This window comes from Ovis aries, chromosome 3 (genome assembly GCF_016772045.2).
Source record: "Ovis aries strain OAR_USU_Benz2616 breed Rambouillet chromosome 3, ARS-UI_Ramb_v3.0, whole genome shotgun sequence".
In the NCBI taxonomy this organism is placed as follows: domain Eukaryota; kingdom Metazoa; phylum Chordata; class Mammalia; order Artiodactyla; family Bovidae; genus Ovis; species Ovis aries.
In genome coordinates, this window is record NC_056056.1 from 169,945,700 (window position 1) to 169,957,961 (window position 12,262).

General features: G+C 40.6%; 1 protein-coding gene across 6 annotated transcripts in view; it reads left to right on the forward strand.

Annotated features, from left to right (window-relative positions):
- Positions 1-1,309: 1,309 nt before the first annotated feature.
- Positions 1,310-12,262, forward strand: part of NR1H4 (nuclear receptor subfamily 1 group H member 4) — an 80,053-nt gene continuing 69,100 nt past the window's right edge. For all 6 annotated transcript variants that reach the window (XM_060413094.1, XM_060413095.1, XM_004006653.6 and 3 more), the window contains exon 1: positions 1,310-1,414. The gene's annotated coding sequence lies outside the window, so the exon portion shown is untranslated. The remainder of the gene's footprint in view (positions 1,415-12,262) is intronic.

Here is a 12,262-nt window from a genome sequence, read left to right on the forward strand (position 1 = left end):
ATTGCTTTGCCAACAAAGGTCCATCTGGTCAAGGCTATGGTTTTCCAGTAGTCATGTATGGATGTGAGAGTTGGACTATAAAGAAAGCTAAGTGCTGAAGAATTGATGCTTTTGACCTGTGGTATTGGAGAAGGCTCTTGAGAGTCCCCTGGACTGCATGGAGATCAAACCAGTCAGTCCTAAAGGAAATCAACCCTGAATATTCGTTGGAAAAACTGATGCTGAAGTTGAAGCTCCATTACTTTGACCATCTGATGCAAAGAGCCAACTCATTAGAGAAGATTGATCCTGGGAAAGATTGAAGGCAGGAGAAGTGGACAACAGAGGACAAGATGGTTGGATGGCATCACCAATTCCATGACATGAGTTTGAGTAAGCTCTGGGAGATGGTGAAAGACAGGGAAACCTGGCATGGTGCAGTCCATGGGGTCGCAGAGTTGGACATGACTGAGGGACTGAATAACAACAACAAAATGTATTGGGTGCTTCCTCTCTGTCAGGCACTTTTATAAACATTGTATGCATTTTAAACTATGCATGTAATTCTCACCACCACACATAGGACAGTTACACCATCCTCATTTCATAGACAAGGAAACCAAGACTCAGAAATGTTGAGTCTCTTTCCTGAGGTTGTGGCAGATGAGTAGGTATCTCAGCAGGGCCCCACACTTTACGCTGCTGTGCAATTCAGAAACCAGAAGAGAAGAGTTAGAAGAGATAGAGGCCAAGCAACACTGTTCAGAAGGGAAGTGGTGGTAGGCCTGAATCAGCAGAGGAGCACAGTGGGTTGGAAATAGGAGACATTAGAAAGAGGAAATCTGCATTAATCTGTTACTTCTTGATACAGAAAGCCTGGGAGAGGGAGAGTCAAAAAGGTTCAGAGTTGCTAACTCCAGTCCCTTGTAGGTGGTGGAGCTATTGAAAGCAGTTGGAGAGAGAGAGGGAATATGACAATTCAGTTTTAGATGTTGTGTGCAAAAATCGGGGTACCTGGGACCCTTAAAACACAGCCTGTGGAGAAGCATTTTCAAAGGTGTCAGGGCGTGCCTCCGCTTTGTTACAGTCCCTATCCAGGGGCTTTGGGAGTTTGTCCTGGGAATCTCGAGCATGTCCCAAGGTTCCTTTCTCTGTTTATATCATTTAGCAGGGAAAGGATTGTTAATGACTAATCTCTGTCCATGAGGCACAGAGCCAAGGCAGAGATGATGCTGCTAGGCGGGAAGGCCGCCTGTGACTGGCCCCGGCTCCTGCTGGAACTCCCTCCTCCTCACCCCACTGTCTCCTGGACTTGCCCCAATGCAAAATCAGATCCTGAGCATTTGTAGCAAAACCACTGCATTTTGGAGAGGAAGATTGGACTCAGAATCCTCCCAGGGCTTTGAAAGTTCACCTCCAGCCTAAGACAATCTCAGTGAGTACCTGATTCCTCTGGGTGTGGGGTATCCATCCCAAAACAGCAGAGGGGACGTTGTCATTGAAAGTTTCTCTTTAGCATCAGTAAGTTTGGTCAATGAATGAATTCTCAGTTGGTAGAATTTGATGTGAGATCATGATGGTTTCTAAAAAAGAAAAAAAAATTCTTCAAAACAAAGAAGCAGAAGTCAATGGGTAGTACTTTATTAAAAAGTAAATTGCTTTTCTTACTGAAAAATTATTTTGGAATATCTTTTCAACATTGTGATCACCCAAGAGAATCACTGAAGACTGTAAATTTCAGAAGTGTCTCTGTTCTGATTCTGTAGGCAATCTCGTCTGTATAATGTGCTGTGATTTATCAAATCTTAATGCAAGTTGGGGAATATTACTAATGTCAGAAGATTTCAGATCTAGGACTTGAATGATATTTAAGTTATGCTTGACTGAAAGTTTTTCCTAGGAGAAGAGTAGGTTTCAAAAGCTTTCTGTTTTGAGTCCTACTGCAAATTTTCTATTGGTTTCCATTTCTCATATTAGTATCAGATGGAAATATTAAAATAAGATGGAAAATATTAGGAAGAACTTTATTACTAAAATTCTCCAAGGTCTGAATCTGCAGATAAAGCATCTCCTTCTCTACATGCTGCCATAGGGAATTAGGCAACTGTGAGCGAAGCCTGGGTCATATTTCTCTCAACTGAGTTTTTGTTTAGAAGGGAGGGGCTGGGGAAAGGGATGCAAAAGACTCATGCTGGATCCTTGGTCTGAGAAACTCACCTGAGCTTTAAAGAAATCTGATGATGTCACTGATGCTGCCTTAGAACCACCTCAGCAGTATCAACAAGGGGAATAGAGACAGCTAATACCAGGTTTTTAGTGTGATTTTTATAAAATGATAGACACCTTTGTCTCTGAGTCTCCCCCGCCCTCCAAATTGTGGACCTGTGCCATTTGCACCGTGGACTTTTCTGTTTTGCTGAGAATGTTGCAATATGGCTGATGCAACTCAAGTTAGCTGATAAAATACTGGCCAGGGATGATGCTTTCATCCTGAGACCCTTCATCAGGATTTGCAGCATTGTTTTGCACCACACACCTCTGCCCTCTCCCCACCAGTTGGAGAAGCAAAGTAATGTAATCCCTGTCCTTCTTTTTATTTCCACACCTCCAAAATCTGGCCACATGGTGGTGGAACACCCAGTCGTTGTATTTGGAAGTAAAAGAAAAGAACTTTGTACGCAAGAGTGTATACCAACATATCAGAGGCTTTGTCTAAATTGCCTGTTTCCTTCTCACAATATCCCTGAATGGAAGTTCTTATACTCATTTTACTGATGAGAAAACTGAGGCTCAAAGGGAACAAGTCACCTGTCTGCAATCACACAGTTAGGAAGTAACAGGACGGGCAAGTCTTTTTAACTCAGAAGGTCTCTTCTTGCTACCTTGGTATTGTTGGAGGTTGGGAGAATTTGAAATCTGGAATGATGAGAGGAAAGCAGGTGGACCAGACCACAAATGTTTCATCTTGACAGGGGTGATTTGTTAAGACCTAGCACAATTGTGAAGATTACTAAAACTTCTTAGGGCATTTTCTAATAACTACGCTCAAGCAGGGCAAGTGGAAAGTTATTAGCACTACTTGCTTTAACCCAAAGGTCAGTCTAGGAGAGCTGACTGGACACCTCAGTTATTGTCATCTTAATTAAAGATTCAGTGAACCCTCCCTGGTGTTGTGATCAGGGACTTTCAAAAGGCACTCAGAACTGCTGTGTTTCACAGAAACCTCAGGTTATGAACACCAGGAGAATACATATCACCTTGTGATAGGTTTTCAGAGACTTGCATTGTCATTAGGTTTGTGGATAAAGAAAAGAATGAAGGTTCATGTTCTTTTCTTGATAGGGAGTGTTTTCCCTTCATTTTGTTCAGTCCCATTTTTCTCTTAAATCTTAGCAACATACGTCATGAAGGGGCTAAAAGAAATGGGAACAGTGTTTTTCTTCCCAGGTATTTCTTGTTGCTGTTATGTTTTCTACCGGTGGAAATGTACGAGGCATCACTCTATGTATCCTCAGTCACCCAGCTGCAGGGGAGGCAAAAGTCATCAGTACCTAAAAATATCCACCCTCCTCTCTTCTCCTACCTCTCTGTTCTTTCATCCCAATCTGCAGTCCCCTAGACCCCTTGCCCTCCACAGTGAGTTATTTTCTCCTTTAGTTTGCCCCTTTCCAATCTGGGCAATGAAGGCATGTCTGCTCTTCTTTTTCTCTTCTTTGCACACTTGTTTCATTTCAATGCCAACATAATGCAGCTTGATTGCCAAGGGAAGTATTGTATAAGAAAGAAAGTATTGTACCGGAAAAATATGTTTTCTCTTTGTTAGCTCTAAGAATGACAACAGAGTTCTGGTGACCAAAATTAATAGGTGTAAATATAAATTTTTATTAATTTTAATTTTTCTGGATAAAAGTCCAAATAAAGCTTTGATATTTCAGTTCCTATTTTAAATAGAAGCAGTGCTAGAGTGAACATTCTTGAGTACCTGTACAGTTTTATCCAGGGAAGATACCTAAGAATTAGAATTGTACTTTTATTTTTCAGAGTATACTGCTAAAGAGTCCTTCAAAAAGACATAACAACTATGCCCCCACTAGCAGTGTGTGAGAATGTGTATTTCCACACATCTTCTTCAACTTTTAGTATTATTAGACAAAAAAGCGTTGATAATTCAATGGTGGAAATGGTATCTAGTTGTATTAGTTTGCATTCTTCTAATTAATAACTAGCTTCAGATGTTTTTGTATGTTCATCAACCACTTGTATTTCCCTTTTGGTGAATTTCCTCTTTGTATCCTTTGCCAGTTTCTTCCTTGAGTTGTTTATCTTTTCTGTTTTTATTTACAGAAGTTATTAATATATTGTTTATACTAATTTTTGGCCATTATTTATGTGGTAAACATTTTCTCCCAGTTTATTTCATATATTTAGCTTTGTTTATGGTGTCTTGATTTCTGTCTTCTTGATTTTAATGTAGTCAAATTGATTCTTTTCCTATTTGTTTCTTGTTCAATAAGTCTTTTTTTTCAATGTTTATGAATTTAATAAAGATCACAAATGTGTTTTTATCCCAATAATGTTTATCATTTTAAAAGTCTTTAATCCACCTGAGACTTAAAATGATACAAGATAGGACTTTTTAATTTTTTGCCCCAAAGGAATCATCATTTTTCTGGCTATTGGGTCTTGAATAGGCCACCTTTCTCCACTGGTTTGAGCTGAGTCCACTCACTACAGCATGAGGACAATATATGGCTGCTTAGAAGACAGCCTGCTGTTTTCCTCCTATGGCCATCCCCTCTGCATGCCTTCTGCTTAGTTTAGTGCCTACTTCTTAGAGATTAAATTCACGAACCAGCCCCCCACCCTCAAAAAGACTTCCTTTTTCTCCTAGTCACATCCATGCTTAACGTCAGTCAGACTCCCACTTAGAATGAATTTGAACTCCTTATCATAGTCAACAGGCCATAGAGAGGTGCTTACTCTCAGACCTCATCTCCTGCACTGCCCCTTTGCTTACTCATCTCCAACCTCACTGGGCTTTCGCTATTCGTCCAGCACCCAAGCCAAGGTCCTTAGCACTTGCTGAGCGCTCTGCCTGGACTTATTTCCCCCTTTTTTGGCTTACTTCTTCCTGTCCTCCACATCTCAGTTCAAACGTCCACTCTCTAGAGAGCTTTTCTAGGATCACCCTCTCTAAAATAGTGCCCAGTTCCCAGGTGGCGCTCGTGGTAAAGAACCTGCCTGCCAGTGCAGGAGATCTGAGAGATTCAGGTTCTCTCCCTGAGATGTGGAAGATCCCCTGGAGGAGGGCATGGCAACCACTCTAGTATTCTTGCCTGGAGAATCCCTGGTGGCCTACAGTCCATGGGGTCGCAAAGAGTCAGACATGACTTAATGACTTAGCATGCATGCATGCACACCACTTTATCCCTTATCTCCTTTATTTTCTTGTTATCATCACTGGAAACCTTACTACTTGTTTACTTGCAAATTATCAGGATTTATTTTTTTATTCTGTTTCATCCATCATTCTATTTCCAAGACCGAAATCAAAACCTCATACCTGGTGAACAATTAATGAATACAGAATGAGTGAAGCCTTTGCTTGTGCTCCTGAAGGGACTCGTCCTTACCTCTATTATAGCAGTCCCCATACCATTTTGATTGGGTTGTTGTCCTTATCTGACTTTCCCACTAAGCCTCTTGAAGGATCATGATTTTTGTTTTTTCCCGTATCTGTTCAATGCCTGACACAGAGTCAATAAATGTATATTGAATGAATAAATATGTGAGTGAATGAATTCCCTTGGCATTGATATTGGAAGTGGACATTGAAATGCCACTTTAAAAGAGAAAATGTAGTATTTTTAAGCAAGGGATCTCTTTTTTAGACCCAGCAAAATAAAAGACAACATGCCATACTGTTCATTTTGGGAGACTGTATCAGTTATCTAGTACTATATAACAAGCTACTGCACAACTTAATGGCTTAAGAAGATAATAACTTATTATTTCTTATAATTTTGTGAGCTGACTAGGTGGCTGTTTGCTGGTTTTTCCTGAGCTCAATCAGGTAACATATCAACTGGAGGGTCAACTAGGTCTCATTCTCATGACTGGGGCCTTGATGAAGACTGTTGACTGGGATAATTGAAATGACCCAGTGTCATTGTCCTGGAGCATTTCATTCCTGGCTTCTTCATGGCATGGGGTCTCAGGACAACATCCCAAGAGGATGAAAGGGGAAGTAACAAGGTTCTCTTGAGGTTTACCTTCAGAAGTACAACAATTCTGTCGGTCAGAGCAAGTCATCAAAACAGCTCATTCATTGGTGGGGCTTTACTTATTTCTAAGGATTGCAGAGTTAGCTTTTGGTTTAAGATGGCATTGCTCTCCTGACACCTCTTTGCTAAAGCACTTTGTGGATTTCTTATTAGTCTTTTGGGGACTTACTCCATGCCTGAAAACATACCTCCATAATTTTTTGAGACAAACTTCTTTCTACTTTGGACACGTCAAGCTACTATGAAATAATGTTGTGAGATAATGCCCTGGAATTCTTAGAAGCTCTTTTACCTGGATGTGAGGGTCTCTTAGGCACCTCCTTATGTTTTTTGAGCTCTCAGCAAAGGATCTTATAGCCACATCCATGATTTGATATTTACTGTGGAATCATTTATTTTGAGACTCTTATATCATATGGAAGAACAAAAGTATACAATAGTCTTGTTTATCAATCCAGCACATCCTGGACCTCTCACATGCTAAGTTGCTTCAGTTGTATTTGACTCTCTGTGACCCTATGGACTATAGCCTGCTAGGCTTCTCTGTCCATAGGATTCCCCAGGCCAGAATACCGGCATGGATAGCCATGCCTGCCTTCAGGATGTCTTCCCGACCCAAGGATCGAACCTGGGTCTCCTACACTGGCAGGCAGATTCTTTACCACTGAGCCACCAGGGAAGCCCCAAATGCTGTACTGTGCTGTCCCTTCAAATCCTGCTTAAAACGAATAGCTCCTTCCTAACTCATCTCTGTCTTCATGTACCTATCATTCACAGCTAAAAACACCTCTTGACACCTTCACCTTACTATTTGGAGTTCTCCTTAATCCCAAAGGGATCCACAGAGGTACTTGGAGGTCAGTGGGGAAAAGGCTCTGCCACTCCTGAAACCAAATCAGAGCGAAACAAACAAAAACCCACAGGTTCATTAGGAAACTGTGTATCTTCCAAGTTGAACAGTTTTGCCTCTGTGTGTGTGTGTGTGTGTGTGTGTGAGTGAGAGAGGGAGAGACTGCAAAATATGACCTATTCATTTTTCAACTTCCTATAGTAATTCCTCCCCACTCTTCCGATTTCTACCAGTTTCCCCACTGCCCTTTCAGGCTCTGTCCACCTCCCAATCCCAAAGCCAGAGCCATTTGTTTAGCCTCTTTAAAAAAAAAAAAAAAATCCCCCTTCTAAGTACTGGTTCTATAGCAGTTATTTATTTCTTTGTAACAACTACCCCAAAGCTTAGTGACTTAATTCCCACATTTCTGTGAGTCAGAGGAGCAGTTCCTCTCATAGTTTTGCCTGGGCTCACTCAAGTGACTTTTTCTGATAGGCAATCAGATGAAACAGAAGGTCCAAGATGGCCTCACACAGGTCTGGTGTCCTGGTGTGACTGTCAAGTGTGATAGCTGAGTTCTGTCTCCGTTAGGTTTTATATCTGGGGCATCTACAAATAATGTGACAGTTTCCCGGCAGCATTCTTAGACTAAGGGAACAGAAGCGTCAGTGCCTCTTAAGGGCAAGCTCAGAAGTCTCAAAACATCACTTCCACCATTCTACTGATCAAGGAAGTTACCAGACCAGTTCAGGTTCAAGGGCTGTGGAAATAGCCTTCACCTATTGATGTGTAGTGGCAAACCCTCATTGCAAAAGAGCATATGGAATGTGAGAGGCCGAGGTGGCCACTTTTACAAATAACGAATGATTTATATAAATAATAGGTGGGATGAGGTGGGAAGTGGGAGGGAGTTTCAAGAGAGGGGCCATACGTATACCTATGGCTGATTCATGCTGATATATGGCAGGCAGAAACCAACATAGTAGTATAAAGCAATTATCCTCTAATTACAAATAAATTGATTTAAAAAGTAATAGTCATAAAATTTCAGAAGATCTAATGAATTATTTGAAAAGAAGAAGACAAGTCAGTCATGGAGAAAGCGTAACTTTCTCCATCATCTTGACCATTTTGACTATAGCAGATAATGGGAAGAAACTCCCCTGACTATTAAGAATGAACGTTGCTGCTGCTGCTAATAAGTCGTGTCAGCCGTGTCCAACTCTGTGCGACCCCATAGACGGCAGCCCGCCAGGCTCCCCTATCCCTGGGATTCTCCAAGTAAGAACACTGGAGTGGGTTGCCATTTCCTTCTCCAATGCATGAAAGTGAAAAGTAAAAGTGAAGTCACTTAGTCGTGTCTGACTCTTCTCGACCCCATGGACTGCAGCCTACTGAATGAATGTTAAGTAGACCAAAAACTATTCCTGGTAGCTCTCAAGGAAGAGAAATTAACTAAGTAAGCTTTGGGAGGATGATTAAAATTATTTCCTGGGGTGGTCAGTCCATGTATAAAATGTAGGGGATCATTGCTTAAGAGATTTCCAACAAGAATGGATTTTTGCACCACTAATTAGGACTACATTGTGGGGAAGCAGCCTTAGTTGTCAGGTTTTTTGTGTGACTGAAAAAAAAGTCCTTCTTCAGCTCTTGCATGTGTTGTTATCCTACATCTGTATTTACTGTTGATTCTGTGGCCAAAATAAGACTGATTCTAAAAATGGTTATCTGGTGAGATATATTATTCATTTATTGTTTATGTGTTTAGTTCACTTATTCATCTGCTCATCCGTCAACAAATAATTAATTGTGTATCTAATGTGTACTTGGCCACAGGCTGGGGACTGGAGATCCAGAGTGAGCTCTCCTAGAGCTGATGGTCCAGTAGGGGTGTGTGTGAGCATGCGTGCTAAGTTGCTTCAGTCATGTCTGCCTGTTTGCAACCCTAGGGACAGTAGCCCGCCAGGCTCCTCTGTCCATGGGGTTCCCCAGGCAAGAATATTGGAGTGGTTGTCATGCCCTCCTCCAGGAAGAGGATCTTCTCTACCCAGGGATCAAACCCAAATCTCTTCCAGCTCCTGCATTGGTAGGCAGGCTCTTTACCACTAGTACCACCTGGGAAGCCCCCAGTGGGGCGACCGACAGCCAAATCACCACCAAAACAAAGGGAGGATAACAACTGGATGCATGCTCCAAGAGGTACCCAGTGCTATGTTAGTTTGCTGGAGATCAGTCCTGGTCAAGGTTGAAAAGGAGGCCTAGAACTAGAATAAGACAAATGAGATGCTTAGGGTACAAAATTTAGAGTCCTGACTCTCAAGTTCATGGCCCTGGGGGCCTTTATTCCAGGTGCCTCTTTTACACTTAGTTGAAAATAAAGGTCAGCCACTCTTTGAGCCCTATTGTATAACCTCCAAAGCACAGAAGCTCAGAAGTAGAGGTCTGGTTGACTCAAAAATATTTTTATTGTACAGCACCTGAAGGAAGTGTACCTTTACATGGTGACTTTATTTTTTATTGTTTAAAAATGTATTTATTTTTTGTTTATTTATCTATTTGACTGTGCTGAGTCTTAGCTGTGGCATGCAGGATCTTTATTTGTGACGTACAACTCTTTGTTGCAGCATGTGGGATCTAGTTCCTTGATCAGGGATTGAACCCAGGCCCTCTGTATTGGGAGCTCAGAGTCTTAGCCACTGGATCACCAGGAAGTCCCTAAATGAAGACTTTAGAAACAGCAAAGAAGTTTGAAAAGAGGCAAAATAATATGACAGGCAAACTTTGTAGAGGCTTACTTAATTGTGCATATAAACAGCTTATGTTGAAATGTTTTAGGCAGAACTGACCTTGCAGAAGTGCCAGATCACCCTCACTGAGCACTGGTGAGTAGTTAATGACAGTCTCAGTGGGAGAGTTGCATGAGAAAACATGAATTTAGAGTTAGATGGTGGGTTTACATCCCCACTCTGGTTCTTACAAGTGGCGTGACCTTGGAAAGTTTGCTTAATCTCTTTGAGCTTCAGTTTTCTCATTTATTAAGTGTATATATTATTACCTACTTGGTTTATTACAGATCAAATGAGATAACATAGCATGAAAGCTGCCGCATAATAAGTACTCATAAAATAGTAGATATTATTTTAATCTATTTTCACAAAAGATGTAAAGGTTACTGTGATAGCAATAAAGGTCATCCAGTTCTTACAGAGCACTACTCTCAGAATAATGTGATCACAATGGCCACACATTGTCCTTTAAATCTCAACTTCGGAAAGGATCTATTCTCTTTTCCCTTTTTTTCCCCATGAGAACTGTTTGGTTTTTTGTTTGTTTGTTTTTTTCTTAAAAACTTTTTATTTTGTGTTAGAGCATAGTCAGTTAACAATGTTGTGGTCATTTCAGTTGAACAGTAAAGGGACTCTAACCATACATCTACAAGTATCCATTCTGCCCCAAATGGAAAGGATTTGTTTTTCTAAGTCTGTATTTTGGCCCTCGAAAGAATTACTTTGGTTTGATCACTTCTGGGAAAACCAAATCCCCTGTGAGATAAAACCTTTTCTTCTAGAACTCCTTTCTCTTTTCTCTTAGGAACATTCTTCCAGCCTTGGGCTGAATCCAGGACTTCTGCTGAGCATGAAATCATAATGGCTAGAAAAAGTTTATTTTTTATTGCCCTTTATGAATGAACTACATAGATATCCCACAAAGTGTATGCTTTACCACCAGCAACTGGGTTTATCTGAGAAAAATGTCACTGAGAAGGGTGATGTTGGGTGTGGAGAGTTCATGGGGAACCAGCACAAGAAACTGTTTTTTTATCTTCATATTCTGAGAGCTGAGATTCTTCTAAATCAGAGTCAAGGCCGTTTAATTGGAGCAAGGTCTTTCCAAGGTCTCTTCCAAATGGTTTGTGCTAAATCAGAGAAGCTCCATCCACCATGAACTCCCTGTGACACACACTATCTAAACAAGTACAAACCGATAACCAGAAAGTAGGAGTCCAAGCTGCCAGTCACTCTGTGTCTTATCACTTTAAAAACAAATAGTGCTTACCACTTCTGAAATGATTCCTGGGTCCTTAAGTTAAGGTTTACATTACATCATAGTACAAATAAACATAAAGTAAAATAAACATTTTGTCCCTGCTTCCACCAGTACCAAAGTCTTAAACTTTGTATCATCAGCCTGCTTTCTCTTCTTCCTCCTCCTCTTTGTAAACTGTACTCAAGTCACTTCCTTTCCATCTTTACAGAAACCACCCTGCTTTGCACCTAATCATCTCACTTCCGGAATGAGAATTTCCTGAATTTTTCTTCTTTCACTGCTTATTCCCCTGTCCCACTTTCTCATAAGAGTAATCTTCTTGAACGTAGATTTTATTGTGCCATCAAAATTTCCAATAGCACCTCGTTGACCACAGTTAAACGTCCCCAACATTTTATAGTTAGGAATTACTTCCTCCTCAAAGCCTCAAGAATGTGTGTGTGTGTGTGTGTGTGTGTGTGTTTGTATGTTTAAGAGTGTGTAAGAGAGAATCTCTGTATGAGTTTGCATATCTTTATAGATGAAGAAGTTCTTCACATATATAATTTCATTCATGGTTTTTAATTATGAAATATTTCCAACATGGAGAACATTGAATAATATCATCAGCTTTCTTGTATTTAACCCCTAGCTTAAGGGGAGAATTAAAGATGCTTTGAAATTCCCTATGTATCCATCCAGTCATTCTGACCACATCCTGAATGTGCATTCAACACTTCCAGGCTTGTCTCTACAGGTTACACAGGGATCAGGAACTTTTTCTATAGAGACCAGAGAGTGAATATTTTAGGCTTTGCAGACCACGTGCAATTGTGTTGCAACTACTTAAACTCTGTCACTGTGGTGTGAAAACAGCCATAGGCAATATGTAAACAAAAAGGCATGTTTAGTTCTGGGCAAGCTAGATTTGGCCTGGGGATCATATTTGCTGACCCTTGCATTAGGATATCAGGATTAATATATAGCATTGTTTTGCATATCTTTAAACGTACATACACTATATCAAACCGCATGTATTACTTTGCAACCTGATTCTTTTCCTCAATATGAAGTTACTCAGTTTATCCATATGAACACTTAGTCCATTCATTTAAATGCTGTATAACACTTACAAATATACTTA